At 46.4% G+C, this 15,392-nt stretch overlaps 1 long non-coding RNA gene across 6 annotated transcripts in view; it reads right to left on the bottom strand.

Annotated features, from left to right (window-relative positions):
- The window catches only part of LOC124511443 (uncharacterized), a 69,766-nt gene that overhangs the window by 36,225 nt on the left and 18,149 nt on the right, over positions 1–15,392 (bottom strand). For 4 of the 6 annotated variants that reach the window (XR_006961887.1, XR_006961888.1, XR_006961889.1 and 1 more), the window contains 2 exons: positions 13,275–13,409; positions 12,490–12,561 (listed from right to left, as the gene is read on the bottom strand). This is a non-coding gene — a long non-coding RNA (uncharacterized LOC124511443). Of the gene's footprint in view, positions 1–4,837; positions 5,116–8,483; positions 8,857–12,489; positions 12,562–13,274; positions 13,410–15,392 lie in introns of those variants that run through there. The other 2 variants (XR_006961891.1, XR_006961890.1) reach the window with 2 other exon arrangements.

Here is a 15,392-nt window from a genome sequence, read left to right as displayed (position 1 = left end):
TGTCTCTCTCTCTGCCCCACTCATCCTCTCATTCTCTCTCCTCTCTCTCTCTCTCTCTCAGAAAATAAACATTAAAAATTAAAAAAACAACAACTAATCATTTACTATCTCTCACTAATCATTTACTATTTCCTGTGGGTCAGGAATTTGGGAGTAACTTGAGTAGGAGGCTGCAGTCAGACGCTGGTCACTGCGGAAGTCCTCCGAAGGCTGGGTTGGAGCTGGGGGACCCACCTCTAGGGTGGCTCACTCATGACTGGCAAGTTAGTGCCAGCTTTTGGGTGGGGCCTCAGTTCGTCTCTGCATGGGCTTCCCTACAGGGATGCCCAAGTGTCCTCAAAATAGCAGTCTTCCTCTAAAACAAGCTAGCCAAGAGACCTAGGTGGAAGCTGCATTATCTTTTATGACTTAGCCTCAGAAGGCAGACAACTGTCGCCTTTACCAAGTTCTGTCGTTCACATAGGCCAGCCCTGATTCATGTGGGAGGGGGTGTGCAAGGGGCAGATGGCAGGGGAGGCAGGTTGGAGACATCTTGGAGGCTGGCAACCACAAATAGGTTGATTTCAAAGCTCCATTCTCTGTTGTTCCTGCGGAGATGATCTAAATTTATAGACCCTAGGCAAGAGGTCAAAAAATACGTGGCAGGGTTTACAGGATTGTAACAGCACCAGGTTGCACCCCGCCACCACTTGGTGGATTTAACAACCTGCAGTGGAGCTTCCCAACTGTCCTGCTGGGGACTTCGAGGAGAAGGAGAATCTCAGCGAACTACAGAATAGAAAGATACAGCCTTCCTGCTGTCCTTGGATTATTGCCCCTGGTATTCACCTCTGGAAGAGCCAACGCTTTGTCCCCCTATCTACATCAGCAAAATCCGCCTGGAATGTCACTGAGGTTATTTGATCCAGGAGCCAAAGCCATGTTGTCTCCTGGCAAATCAGCAAGTACTTATTAAGCATCTACTGTGTACCCAAGACCAAAGCCCGGGATCATCTGAGACTAGTGTAGATGGAAACGCCAGAAAGGGCCAGGCATGACCAAAATAGATCGTTGTCAAACCCACCTGTCTTGAGGCTTCAAAGGCAACAACTGGAAAGGATTTTTTTGTTTTTGAGTTAGCATTTAGAGTAGTTACAGCCTCAAGAATGCCTTCAGCTTGATTTTCATTTGGAAAATTCCCGAGGACATGAAACACAAAGATAGATTAAGGAGCATTTCTAGAGACTTTTAGTCACCTGACAACAAGATGTAATGCTTATCCTGGATTAGATCCTGGATGGGGGAAAAGTGGCTAGAAAATACATTACTGGAAATTGGTCAAATTGGAATACAAACTGTAGATTAAATAATAGTATTGGATCAGTACTATGTTAACGTTTCTGAATTTCATAATCATATTGTGGTGATGCAACAAAACATATTTATTCTTAGGAAATATGCATTGAAGTATTATGGGGTAAATGTGTCTACACCTTAGTTTTGAGTGGTTCAGAAAAAAAATTCTGCATATACATATGTGCGTGCATGCACACACACAGACACACACACATATGGAAAGAGAGACAGCAAGTAAATGCAGCAAAATGTCAACAGTGAATCTGGGTGAAGGGCATATGGGAATTCTTCATACATATGCTATGTTTGCTGCTTTTCTGTAAAATTGAAATTGAAATTGTTTTGAAATAAAAAGATTTTACAGAGAAAAAAGAAACACCCGAGGGTCTTCTGTGAAGGCCAAGATAGTCTGGTGTCATTGCTCCTTCAAGGAACTGTAGATTGAAAAAGTCAAGGTCAGCCAGGTGCCGATTACCCACATGACCCAGACAGTGCTGTGGGTAGGGTGCTGGAAGTGACAACCAACGGTTTCAGCTGACAACATCTGCTGGCAGTGAATAAAAACTCCAGGGGCACCTGGCTGGCTTAGTCAGTGGAGCATGCAACTCTTGGTCTGGGGGTTGTGAGTTCGAGGCCCACATTGGGTGTAGAGATTACTTAAAAATAAAATATTTAAAAAAAGAAAGACTCCAGCCATACTGAAGTTTTACACTGTCCTTGTGACCCCACAGTCAGCCCCTGAAAGTGACAGTCTCAGCTTGCTCTGCCCCCAACCTCTGGCCCAGCAGCCACCTCAAGAGCTCCTCTGAGACATCCCAAGCTGGCCAAGAGCGTCACTTGCCCTCTTGTTCCCCAAGACCGAGTGCCTCTTTCTTCTCAATCGGGCCCTGGGCTGAAAGGCAGAGACCTCTCCTGTTCCCCCAACATCAGAGGCAGCCTGGCTAGAAAGCCGTGGCAACAAATCCCCCAAGTTTCCAAGAACATCTCAGAGCCGCAGGGTCAGCCAAATGTCTTTGAAATGGTCCAGGGTAAGAACCCCCCTCCACACGACACTACTCAGTCTCAGAGGTCAAGGTGCATGTTCTGATTCTTATTCCATTAGATGTGTAGGAGACAGCTGGGAGCCCCAGAGACTCAGAAGACACAGATCCAATCAAGGCCCGGAGGATTCCCAAGTTAAAAACATTGGCCCTTTGGCCTTCAGAGCTCACTAAATGTGAACTCTACAAATTGGTTTCAAAGTCAGCCAAGCCTGGGTTTCGTCATCTGCCCGCCAGAGCCAACTGACTGGCTTCCCATTAGCAGGGGGAGGACCAGCCCTGGGGGGGGGGGGGGGGGGGAGGCTTCAAAGAGGAGGAGGTCCCTGACAAGAGAATCAATCACAGAGCCCTGATGAGAACGACAGGGGAAAAGGTCTTTCTAGTCCCCATGAAAGTGGTTACCAGACTGTGATGGCTCCAGGCAAGCCACCTGCTGGGGACAAAGACCTTTCTCCTTTAGCTCAGACTCTCTGATGTGTGTGAGGGGAAGAACAGCCTCCCACTGTCTGCCTTTCACAGAGGATGTTCTTGGCCTTCCTGATTACCTGAGACCAGGCCAGTGGATCACAGGCCCGACACACAGCAAGTTCTCATGAATAGCAAACACTTTCATGGCACTTACCGAGTGCCAGGGACTGTCCTAGGCGCTTTACAGATCACTTATGTGACCCCCGCCCGGTAACACTATGAGGGTGGTACTCCTATTATCCCTATTTAGCAGGTGGGGAAACCGAGTCAGGAGAGGTAAAGAAACATGCTCAAAGTCACTGACCTAGTAAATAAGGATTTGAATGTTGGCTTGTGTCTGTGCTTTTAACCACTTTCCTTTTTTTCTGTTTTTAAGTTTATTTATTTATTTTGAGAGAGGGAGAGAGAGAGAGAGGGAGAGTGCAAGCGGGGGAGAGGTAAAGAGGGAGAGAGAGGGATTCCCAAGCAGGCTCCGTGCTGAGGAGCTCAACCTTAACAAACCGTGAGATCATGACCTGGGCTGAAATCAAGAGTCAGTCACTTAACCAACTGAGCCACTCAGCTGCCTCGCTTTTAACCACTTTCTTTGCAAGAACTCCTAGCATGCTTGATGTGCTCCTTCGAAAAACCCATAATCGAGGAAATAAACACTCACGTTTCAAAAATCATATCTAGACAGGACGAGATGGCTAAGGAGGTGTGCAGAGCAGGTTGGTGGGTGATAGGAAAGTGCAGTGGGTCTCATTGTTCCCTGCTGTACTGATAATCTGTCCCATACGTCCATCCATCCATCCCTTCATTCAACCTCTCACATTCAGAATTTAGGGCCCTACTAGGGCTTGAGTGGGAGGAAACAAGAGGAGCACTGCTTAGACAATGAACTGAAACGGAGCACACAAACAGTGAAAGAGTCAGAGGAGGGGGATTTGGGGCCAAGTGAGTAGTGCGTCAGGAGCAGGGTGGAGGGACGCAGTTCCAAGAAGCATTCCCTGGCCACACACCCCCACCATAGCTTGCGGGTCCTCCTCCACCCGACAACGGACGGCATCCTTACTGTAGCATTTTCCATACTGGGTTGCGATTTCCTACTTGCTTCTCTGCTATTAATTTCTGTAATCCCAGTACTAGGCAAGGACCAGTCACTCAGCATTTGTTGAATGACTTTCTGAATGAAAAAGGCCCTGAGGGGAAAGAGCTCAGCAGCACTGAGGGGAAAAGAGCAGACAAGCTCAGCAGAGCAGGGCTTCTCAAACTACACAAAGCAGAATTACATAGGGATCTGGTGAAAATGCAAATCCTGATTCAGGAGGCGTGGGGTGTGGCCCGAGTTCCTCTATTCCCAACAAGCTACAGTGGGTGATGCCCAGACTCCTGCTCCCTGGATCCCACTTTTGTGCCAAGGCCCTTGATGATTCCCTGGCCCTTCTCAGCCCCAAGGGAGCCTCATCCCACACTAAGGCTCCCTTCCTCTGCCCCTGAGCTCCTCTACTGCCCCCCCCGCCCCGCTCCCCAACAGCCTTAGCCACTGATCCCATTTGCCCTACAGCCCAGACACCGATTTGAAGACCATCTACCCAAATCCCGGCAGTTCCCACAGTGGGTCCCACTGGTCCCAGGGTGGACCTGGTGAGGGGGCTCCTGGGGTCAAGGATATCTCCCAGATCACCTCTCCCAGAACTCAGGATCATAGGTCACGTTAGCATGTCTGAGGCTCCCAGAAATCCTGCGATGACAAAGATTTGTGCAGGAGCCCAAGGAATGGCTGAGATGGGGGAGAAACTTAATGCTCCGTAATCCTCCTCAGCACCACCCCTAGTTACTCAGACCTCAGTGGAGCATGTGATTGCTCAGTGGTGGTTTCCTACCCATCCCCAGATTACCATCCTTATGAACAAGTGTACAGACATATGGAAATTCTAGAACCACCACAGGAAACAGGCAAGGTTTGCCTTTTTTCGTAAGGGGACGTATACTTTCCCCAAACAGCAGTGCTCTTCTCTTTCTAAATCTTCAGGACCCTGGTCTCTTACCCCTCCGTCTTCTTAAAGGATCGGATGCTGTCATTTATGCTGAATTGCACACGGCTGATAAGATTAAAACACGTCACTTCTGAAGGCTTATTGTTCTCGGTTTGCTCCTCTACCCTCCGCCCAGATCCATTTTCTCTCGCTCTCTGTCCCTGGGAGCCTGGACCCTTGGGCCCCCTTACCCTCCGGCTTCCGGGTGGCCAATGGTGCGGGACGGGGAGTGGGGGGGAGCACTGCAGAGAGATCTGAGGGCAAGAGGAGAGGAACAAGGAGATATTTAGTCCCCGCTGCAGCCTCGCATCACTGGGCAGTGTCTGCATCACCACGGCATCGGTGCTCCCTCAAGGCGGCCCTTCGTGGCTCAGCTTCCATTAGGCTCCCTTTGGCTCCTCTGCCCTAGGGTACTACCAGCTGCCTGCTGTCGCACATCCCAGGGTGCCTCACCATCCCTGCCAGCAGCTTCCATCCTGCACACTTCACTGTAAACACTCCTGTCACTGTCTTATTTTATTTTTTTACTTAAACCCTTTTGAGTGTGCCTTCTGCTTCCTGCTAGGATTCTGAATGATACAGAATGTCGCATTTTTATCAAGTATGGGGTCCCCAATTTGGTTTAAGCCAAAGCAATGAAGCTCTAATTGTAGAATTTGGGGGTTGAGGGAATCCAGAGACAGGAGGTATTTTTGAGGAGGGGGGAGTACGCCGGTGTTTCTCAGTGCCTTGAAAACCAACTACAACAAGGCCTGGGAGTTAGCTTCTCATTTTATTTTCTTCAGCCGCCATGAACTGAGCGGCTGCTGTGTTCTGGAACCGGTGCTTAGGATTGTGGGAATCAAGGACGATAGAGACCAGGCCCCATGTCCCACAACCTCACACTCAGGGACACTCGGGCCAGGGCAGGATGAAAGGCCTGGAATGGAATTGAATGTGACAGGCAGCCAAGCAGGGCAAAGCCGCTGAGATAAGGGCCTAATCAGAGTTCAGACAGAGAACAGTGGCAGAACGGCAGGCGGAGGCTTTGTTCCAAAGCTGGGGACCTGGGAGGACCTCACAGGGTGGGGGAGGAGGTCACATGGGATCTTGGAGCACTGCAAAGCAGCCCATCAGCAGCCTCGGCCCAGAAGCCAGAGCGGGCCCCTTTCTGCAGCCTCCGTGAACGCCCGGGCGGTTTTGTTTGCTCCTCCCCTGAGTTCTTACTGCACATCTACTCAACTCCAGCAGCAACCACTGAGCCAGCGCTCACCCTGTGCACGGAGCTCCTTCAATCCTCCCAACAACCCTGTGGGTGGGCGTTATTCAGCCCTTTTTATAGCTAAGGAAATTGAGGCTCGGTCCAAATGACTGGCCCACAAATTTATAAATAGACACTGGAGACCAGAATTTGAATCCAGACTGCCTGGCTCTGAAATGCACTCTCAGCCACTGATCTGTCTGCTGCGATTTCTTACTCTTATAGAAGAGTCAAGGGTGGTGCCGAGCACTTGTGTGGAGTATCTCATTTGGTCTTCATAGCTCCCCCCTGAGGGAGGTCCTAGTATTACCACTTACTTTCCAGAAGAAGATATTGTCCCACCGAGAGGGTTACATCTCTCTCTAGGGCCCACAGCCAGGTCACGGTACAGCCAGGGTTTGAACCCAGGAAACCCATTCCAAGTTCATGCCCCCAGCCACCACATTCCTCCAAGGCAGAGCCTAAATTATTATTTTTTTTATTTTGTTTGTCTGTTTTGAGAGACGGTGCACGTGAGCATGCTCAGGAGGGGCAGAGACAGAGAGAGAGAGAGAGAGGAAGAGAGAGAATCCCAAGCAGGCTCCACACTGTCAGTGCAGAGCCTGATGTGGGGCTCGAACCCACTAACCGTGAGATCATGACCTGAGCCACGATCAAGAGTCTGATGCTAACTGACTGAGCCACCCAGGTGCCCCCTGAATTATTTTTTTAAAGGCCTTTATTTTGTTGAATGGTTTTACCTTTATAGAAAATTATAAAGATAATACAAAGCGTTTCCTAAATAATCAGGCCGGGACTTTCAATACCATGTTGAATAAAAGTGTTGAGAGCAGGCATCCTTGTCTTGTTCCTGACCTTAGAGCAAAAGCTCTCAGCTTTCACTGTTGAGCATGATGTTAGCTGCGGACCTGTCACATACAGTATGCATGCGTGCACGCATGTATGTATTTGTTTATTTTAAGTTTTTATTTTAAACACCTGGTGCTCTTCAGGACAAGCGCACTCCTTCATCCCCATCCCCTATCTCACCCATCCTTCCAACCACTACCCCCTCTGGTAATCATCAATTTGTTCTCCTTAGCTAAGAGTCTGTTCCTTGGTTTGCCTCTCTCTCTTTTTCCCTTTTGCTTGTTTTATTTCTTAAGTTCCACATATGAGTGAAATCACATGGTATTCATCTTTCTCTGACTGACTGATTACACTTAGCGTAATACTCTCTAGTTCCATCCATGTCATTGCCAATGGCAAGATTTCACTCTTTTTGCTGGCTGGATAAACATACGGCCTTTATTATGTGGAGGCATGGTTCCCTCTGGACTCGCCATTTGTTTTTATCATATATGATGTTGAATTTTATCAAATACTTTTCCTGCATTCATTTAGATGGTCCTGTAAGTTCTATCCCTCACTTTGTCAGTGTGATGTATCCTCTTGATGGATTTGTATACGTTGACTCATCCTTGCATCCCTGGAATAAATCCCAGTTGACCATGACGTATGATCCTTTTCATGTATTCGATTTGGTCGGCTAATATTTTGTCAAGGATTTTTCTTTTCTTGTGGCATCCTTGTCTGGTTTCGGTATCAGGGTAATGTTGGCCTCATAAAATGAATTTGGAAGTGTTCTCTCTTCTGTTTTTAGAAGAGTTTGGGAAGAAGTGGTATTAATTCTTTAAACGTCTGGTAGGATTCACCAGTGAAGCCATCTAGTCCTGGACTTTTGTTTGTTGGAGGTTTTTGATTACTGGTTTAATCTCCTTTCTAATAATCAGTCTTTCAGATTTTCTATTTTTTCACGAAATAAAGACAAATTATGTCCAATCTTACTCATATGTGGAATCTAAAAAATCATACAAACAGGGGCACCTGATTGGCTCAGTCAGTAGAGCATGCAACTCTTGATCTAGGGGTTGTGAGTTTGAGCCCTATGTTCGGTATAGAGAATAAAAATAAATAAAAATTAAAAACAAACAAGCAAAGGAAAAAAAACACACTCATGGATACAGAAAACAGACTGGTAATTGCCAGAGCTGTGTGTGTGGGGTGGGGGGGGGGTGGTGGAGGGGGGCTGGTTGGCAAAATGGGTGATGGTGGTCAAAAGGTACCAAAAAAAAGTTTCATATACCCCAGGCGGGCTTTCCCTTACTGTTTTGTTTTGTTTTTAATGTTTCTTTATTTTTGAGAGAGAGAGAGAGAGAGAGAGAGTGTGTACGCGTGCAAGCAGGGGAGAGGCAGGGAGAGAGGGGACAAAGGATCCAAAGCAGGCCCTGCATTGACAACAGAGAGCCCAAAGCAGGGCTCAAACTCATGAACCAGGAGATCATGACCTGAACCGAACTCGGATGCTTAACTTACTGAGCCACCCAGGAACCTTTTGTTTTGTTTTTTAAGTAGGCTCCAAACCTCACATGGAGCCTAGGGCAGGACCTGAACTTATAACCCCAAGATCAAGATCTGAGCTGAGATCAAGATTCAGATGCCCAACCAACTCAGCCACCCAGGCACCCCTAGTTTCCCTTACTGTTAAGATCTCACAGTATGGTACATTTGCTACAATTAACATACCCGTGTTGATGTATCATTATTTACTAAAGTCCATAATTGATTCAGATTTCCTCAGCTTACCTAATGTCTCTTTGTGTCCTAGGACCCCATCCAGAACACTCTATTGCATTCAGTCATCATATATATTCCTCAGGCTCCTCTTGTCTCTGACAGTTTCTCAGACTTTCCTCATTTTTGATGACCTAGACAGCTTTTTAAATTGTGATTAAAAAAAAAAAAACCCACACATAAAAATCTACCAACTTAACCATACTTAAGTGTACTGTCAGTAGCATTAAGCACATTCACACTGTTGTGCAACAGATCTCCAGAATGTTTTCATCTTGCAAAACTGAAACACTACACTCATAAACAACAACTTTCTCCCCTCTCCCCAGCCCCTGGTAACCACCATTCTACTTTGTGTTCCTACGAATTTGACTACTTGATTTATTTTTTAAGCTAATTTATTTAATTTTTTTAGTAATCTCTACACCTAACATGGGGCTTGAACTCATAACCCTAAGAGCAAGAGTTGCACGTCTACCGACTGAGGCAGCCCCACACCCCTCAACTACTTTATTACCTCTTTTAGATATGGGATCATACAGTATTTAGCTTTTTGTGGCTGGCTTATTTCACGTATCATAATGTCCTCAAGGTTCACCCATGTTGCAGCCTGTGTCAGGATTTCCTTCCTTGTCAAGGCTGAGCACTATCCCATCATATGCATCCACCACGTTTAGTTTATATGTTCATCCATCAGCAGACAGGGTGCTGCTCCCACCTTTTGTCTGTTGTGAACATAAGTAATTGGGAAACTGCCCTATTATTTTCCATAGCGGCCGTAGCATTTCACATTCCCACCAGCGGCGCACAGGGGTCCGCTTTTTCCACATCCTTGCCGACACCTGCAACTGTCTAGGGGATTTTGACAGGAGCCATCCCGGTGGGTGTGAGGGGGTATCACGCTAGGGTTTTGACTTTCATTTCCCTGATGATCGGTGATGTTGAACATCTTTTCATGTGCTCGTGGGCCATTTGCACATTTTCTGTGGAGAAATGTCTACTCAAGCCCTTGGTCCATATTTTTATCGCTAAGCAATAAATGCCTATGTCACAATTTATTTATCTGTTCTCCTGTGCATGGGCATTTGGTTTGTTACTACCAGTCTTGGCTATTGCACATAAAGCTGCTGTGAACATTTTTGCAGAGGTTTTTTGGTGGGTCTGTGTTCTCACTTCTCTTGGATAAATACTTTTTGTACATTTCTGTACTCACCAGAGCTTAGGACCTAGTTGGTACTAACAAAAAAAAAAAAAAAAAAAAAAAAGCGGGATAAAAAAAAGTGTGACTAAGTCACAGAACTAAGACCTCTGAGGTAGTAATAATCATTTCACATAATAAAGTTTCAATGTGGAGCATGAATACCAAAAGCACGGGCTGAATAAAAAGAAAGGACATCTGAGGTGGAGACTTAGTGATTCAGCTAAGAATTTTGAAAAAGGATAGGCTTTGAAGAAGAGCCAAAACATGGGGACAACCAGAAAACTTCCTCCTGCAAGGGACAGAGACTTCTCTCCCCCACGCTGACCGGATAGGGAGTCCTGGAGGGTGTCCGGCTGGAGTCACAACAGAGGGCCCAACACAGGGGAGGCAGGCCCAGCTAGAGCAAAGATTGCAATGCCCATAGTTTGTTAAGAGAGATTTTTTGTGATATTTTATACCTTGCTGAGGAGCATTAATACCCTTTGTCTTCTCCTCTCTAAATCCACTCCTGGTTTGCCACATGGAGAGAGTTTGTCCTGGCCAGGATAATCCAGAACAGGAGACAATCCAGCAACCTTTTCTCCTTGGCTCTAGAAATTGTTTGTGTGTAGTCGGGAAACCTGGGTTTCTGCCTTTAACTAGCCGAATGTGCTTTCATCTCAAAATTCCTTCCAGCTCTCAAATATTATTACCTAGCAACTATACTTCTTTCTGCAGATTTTTTTAAGTTTATTTTTAAATTTATTTTTAGTACTTTACATCCAAAGTAGGGCTCGAACTCACGACCCTGAAATCAAGAGTCGCATGCTCTACGGAGCCCCTGGGTAGCTCAGTTGGTTGAGCATCTGAATTTGGCTCAGGTCATGATCTTCCGTCTGTAGGTTCAAACCCCACATCAGGCTCTGTGCTGACAGCTCAGAGCCTGGAGCCTGCTTTGGATTTTGTGTCTCCCTCTCTCTTTGCCCCTCCCCTGCTCATGCTCTCTGTCTGTCTCTCAAAAAATAAAATGTTAAAAAAAAAAAAAAAAAGGAGTAGCATGCTCTTCTGACTGAGCCAGCCAGGCACCCCTGTTCAGCAAATATATTTTTTTTCAATGTGTTCACCACAGAAAGTGAGAAAATACAATAAGGGAGCAGAAGCACATATAAAATCACTCATAATTTCATCACCCGGTGCTAACTCTTATTAACATACGCTCGTTCGTATAAAAATATATGATGAGTGCCTGCCATGTACTGAGACATTTGAAATATATCTTTCTAGGCTATTTATATCTACATTTTAATGAAATCATCCTGCTTTATAACCTGCCTTTCACTCAAAAGACAGTTGTGAACATATTCCCATGTCAGTAAATACTTTTCCTACAGCGTTCCAGTTTTTCATTAATAAACATTCTCAGAGCTCAGTTTTGAACAAAGTCATAACCATTTTTTTAATGTTTATTTATTTTTGAAAGAGAGACAGAGTGTGAGTGGTGGAGGGGTAGAGAGAGAGGGAGACACAGAATCCGAAGCAGGCTCCAGGCCCTGAGCTGTCAGCACAGAGCCTGACGCGGGGCTCGAACTCTCAAACTGTGAGATCATGACCTGAGCCGACGTCAGACACTCAACCAACTGAGCCACCCAGGCACCCCAGTCATAACCATTTTTTAAACATAATTCCTAGAAATAGAATTACTAAATCAATTAGTAATCATGATTATGCGTTTGGGCAATGCCAAGCATCCGCGGCCTTTTTTTTTACATCTTTCCACTCATGCGTACGCACTCAGCAGGGGGTAGAACTGTGCTGTCCATTACAGCAGGCATCAGACACCCAGGGTTATGTATGTTTAAGTTAAAGTTAATTAAAAAAAAACAAAATAAGCAATTCAGTTCCTCAACTGCAATAGCCACATTTCAAGCACTCAACAGGCATATGTTACTAATGGTTACTTCGATAGTGTGGCAACATTTATGTCATCACAGAAAGTTCTATTAGACATCACTAGTCCAGAATAATGTTCAATTGATGTTAATTATTGTTATTTTGGGGTGGAGAGATTTGGAGTAATTTTCCTTCTTATTGTATTTCTTGGCCCGTGACCATTTATCACTTTTGTTTTACATATATTATGTCTAAACGCTCTCTTCCCTTTGGAGGGCTAAACCTCATTCCCAGTGGCTGCCTGTGGATATTTCATTATGGGAAATCTCCAGAGTCCTTATGTCTAGTCATTGGTTTGAATTCAAATTTTCCCTCCCAGAGATAGAGTTCAAAAAAAGTTGTATTAAGAATCTTTATATAGGGGCACCTGGGTGGTTCAGTCAGTTGAGCATCCAACATTTGATTTTGGCTCAGGTCATGATCTCACAGTCACGAGATCAAGCCCCACCTTGGGCTTGCCATTGACCATGAAGCCTGCTTGAGATTCTCATTCTCTCTCTCTCTCTCTCTCTCTCTCCCTCTCCCTCTGCCCCTCCCATCACTTGCACGTGCTCTCTATTAAAAAAAAAAAGAAACTTTATATAAATTTACTTAAATATGCATAAAGAAATTCTGGAAAGATACATAATTAAGAACACTACTCACCTGCAGCATGCCGAGAGGGTGTCTCTGCAGATGAGGGCAAGAATGGGAAGATTTTCTATGTGAATGTATCACCTATTTAAACAAAGAGTAAAAATATATCTTTTTAAAAAATTCTGCAAATAGCAAACAATTCTAAAAAAAAGAAAGCAAAAAAAAGTAGACAGTGAAACTCCTTTCCCTTAAGGTTACTGGCAGGTTAGTGAGAATCCTTCCAGGCTTATTAGAGACAATCACACATGATAACTTTATTATGTAAGTGGCTTGTGCACTCATTCCCTAAACATCACCGGAGTCCTACCTCCATCCCTATTGGTAAGAATTTAAAAAGGATTTCTAAAGCTCCCGGACTTCTTCCTCTCACCTCTCCAGGTGGTCCCTGCGAAGACTCCATGTCTCTTTTGAAAGCACTTGTAGCAGACCCATTTCCAGGTAATTGCAGAGCCGGTGCCAGTCATTAGCCAGCTGTGGGTTTGTCCCCCTTCCCCCCATCCACCCCCCTTGTAGACTTAGCCCCTTTGCTTCTCAACCTCTCCCTTCCTCAGCTGTTCCTTTGGCCGCACCTTTCCAAGGCAGTGGGGGTGGAGGGAGTGAGGACAGTTTCCATAGTCCTGGGTGGAGTCTTGGTGTGGGAAAGAGCCAGATACATGGGGCACGAGCCACCTCCAGGTCCCCCGTCCTCCAGGAGGCTGGTAACAGCCCCTTAACTTACTCATCTTGCCCAACCTCTGTTCCAAGTCCACTCCCAACCCCCACCTTGCTGGACACATTTCTGAGACCTTACTTACTTCTTTGTATTTCTGTGATGGGTTTGCCCATGGACTTTGGAAAGTCCATTCTCCACTCCTTCACTGGTGCATCATCGTCCAGATCTTCACCAGGAGAGCAAGGGGCACTTCCGGAGGACTGAACAGGCCTGGGGTCTGTGTAGGAAGGAGGTGGGGACACAGGATGTGAGTCATCTGCCAGAGTCTCTGATGCTCTTGGAGTTCACCACCCAGTGCCAGGACCAAATAGAGAAATCCCAGTTGTGGTGAGTGGTGGCCCCTGAGAGGCCCAGTATCCCGGCCACGCAAGACTGAAACCAGCGAATCCACAGAGACAGAAAGTAGATTAGGTTGCCAGGGACTAGGGTTGGGGGGATGGGAAGTGACTGTTAATGGGTACGGGGCTTCTTCCTGGAGTAATGAAAATGTTCTGACCTTGGACTGTGGTCACAGTTGCTCTGTGACTATACTAAAAATCACTTAAGTATCCACTTTAAAAGGGTGAGTTTTGTGAAATGTGAATTGTATCTCAATAAAAATTAGAGGGTTGCAAATCTACTGAGATCTAACTGACATGCAATAAAAGGCACCCATTTTAATATAGAGTTCAACGATTTTGGGCAAAGACATCCATGCCACCACCACCTTCATCAAAATACAGAATATGTCCATCACCCCAGAAAGTAACCCTTTGCCCCTTCAGGATTCTTTCAACAAAACTGAACACAATGCAAACCGTCAAAGTTCATCACACATAGTAAGGGTCTTAGTTCACAAAATTTATAGTTCGGTTATATTTAAAGAGACATGCACACACATTAGAAGGTTGTGGTGTGGGTCACAGTCAAAAAAAATGTAAAAGTTCCCACCGAGACATGAAGAACCATGCAAGGCGCCGGGGGTGGTTGTAGAAGCGCTATGCACTCACTCCGGTGGGCTGGGCGCTATGTGCCGAGAATTCTGCTAAGCACTTAGGTGCACGACCTCATGCCTCATCGCCTCATTCCACAGATGGGAAAACCAAGGCTTCCCTCCCTGTGCTGGCAGCTAGTTTTTACCTGATCCTAAAACGTACTCTTCCTAATGCCTTGGTTTCCTCTTGCTGGGCTTCTAACTCCCACTGATGTGTCCAGTCCTGGAGGGTCCAGACATATCTGTCAGCCAACCTCAGGTAACCCACTCAAGCACAGTGGAAACAAGGAGAGAGAAAAAAAGGCCTCCCGCACTGAGCCTGTAGTCTAGTAGGCAGCACCCAGCAGATGGTAAAAGCACCGAAGACAAGGTCACAGTGTCATGCTGCTCTGCGTAACCCTGGGTGTAACCCGGGGTGTGAGGCTCTTCCTTTGTGCCGTCACTGGGCACGTCGCCCGGTCGTTCTCTGGCACAGGCCTGGGCAGTCAGGCCGGGTGGAATCTGCAAGGCCCAGTCCGTTCTAAGTTGCCTGAGACCCACAGGGGTCTTAGGTGACACACACAGTCACCCTCCAGAGCCCTGCAGAGTCCTCCTACCAAGCAACTGGCCACAGAGCAGCAGGGGCAGGATTCACAGCCTAGACTCTGTCATCAGAGTCTTTGCCCCTGAGCATGCCTCCATGATAACTGGTAGCCACCATCAGTCTCTCATTTCAAGAGTCAACAGAGAGCAGAGGCTGTACCTTCCAGTTAGCCCTAATTGATTTCACCCAAACGGAATGAGTGCTAATGAGCTTGTCTCAAGACTCAAACTCCTTCTGTCTTTACTAGATTCGCTGGCATTGGGAAATCTTCCGACCATTGGGACTGTCTTAAAACATGACTCTTCAACATCACTGCACCCAGCACACCCCCAGGGTCTGGAAAAGTCAGCAGACCCCCAACAGAGACCAGCTTTCATCTGAGGAGTAGCTAAAACCCTGGGGAGCCTCGGGGCCATGCAGGCCTACTCAGTGTGCTCACCTGGTCTCGCCAGCCCAGGGCCTGATGTGGAAGGAACTGGACTCAGACAGACCTGGGTTTGGATCCCAGCCCTGTCACTTGTTAGCTATGTGACCTTGGACAATTAAACTAACCTCTCTGAACTTGTTTCCTCATCTAAAAAAAAAAAAAAAAAGTGAGGCTTGCAGGGTTCTTAGATAATGAGATCAAGGTATGCAGTTGGCAC

This window comes from Lynx rufus, unplaced genomic scaffold (assembly GCF_022079265.1).
Source record: "Lynx rufus isolate CCGP_SWC_20201006 ecotype Redwood Valley unplaced genomic scaffold, mLynRuf1.p SCAF_16, whole genome shotgun sequence".
NCBI lineage: Eukaryota > Metazoa > Chordata > Mammalia > Carnivora > Felidae > Lynx > Lynx rufus.
This window is presented reverse-complemented; position numbering and strand designations above follow the sequence as displayed.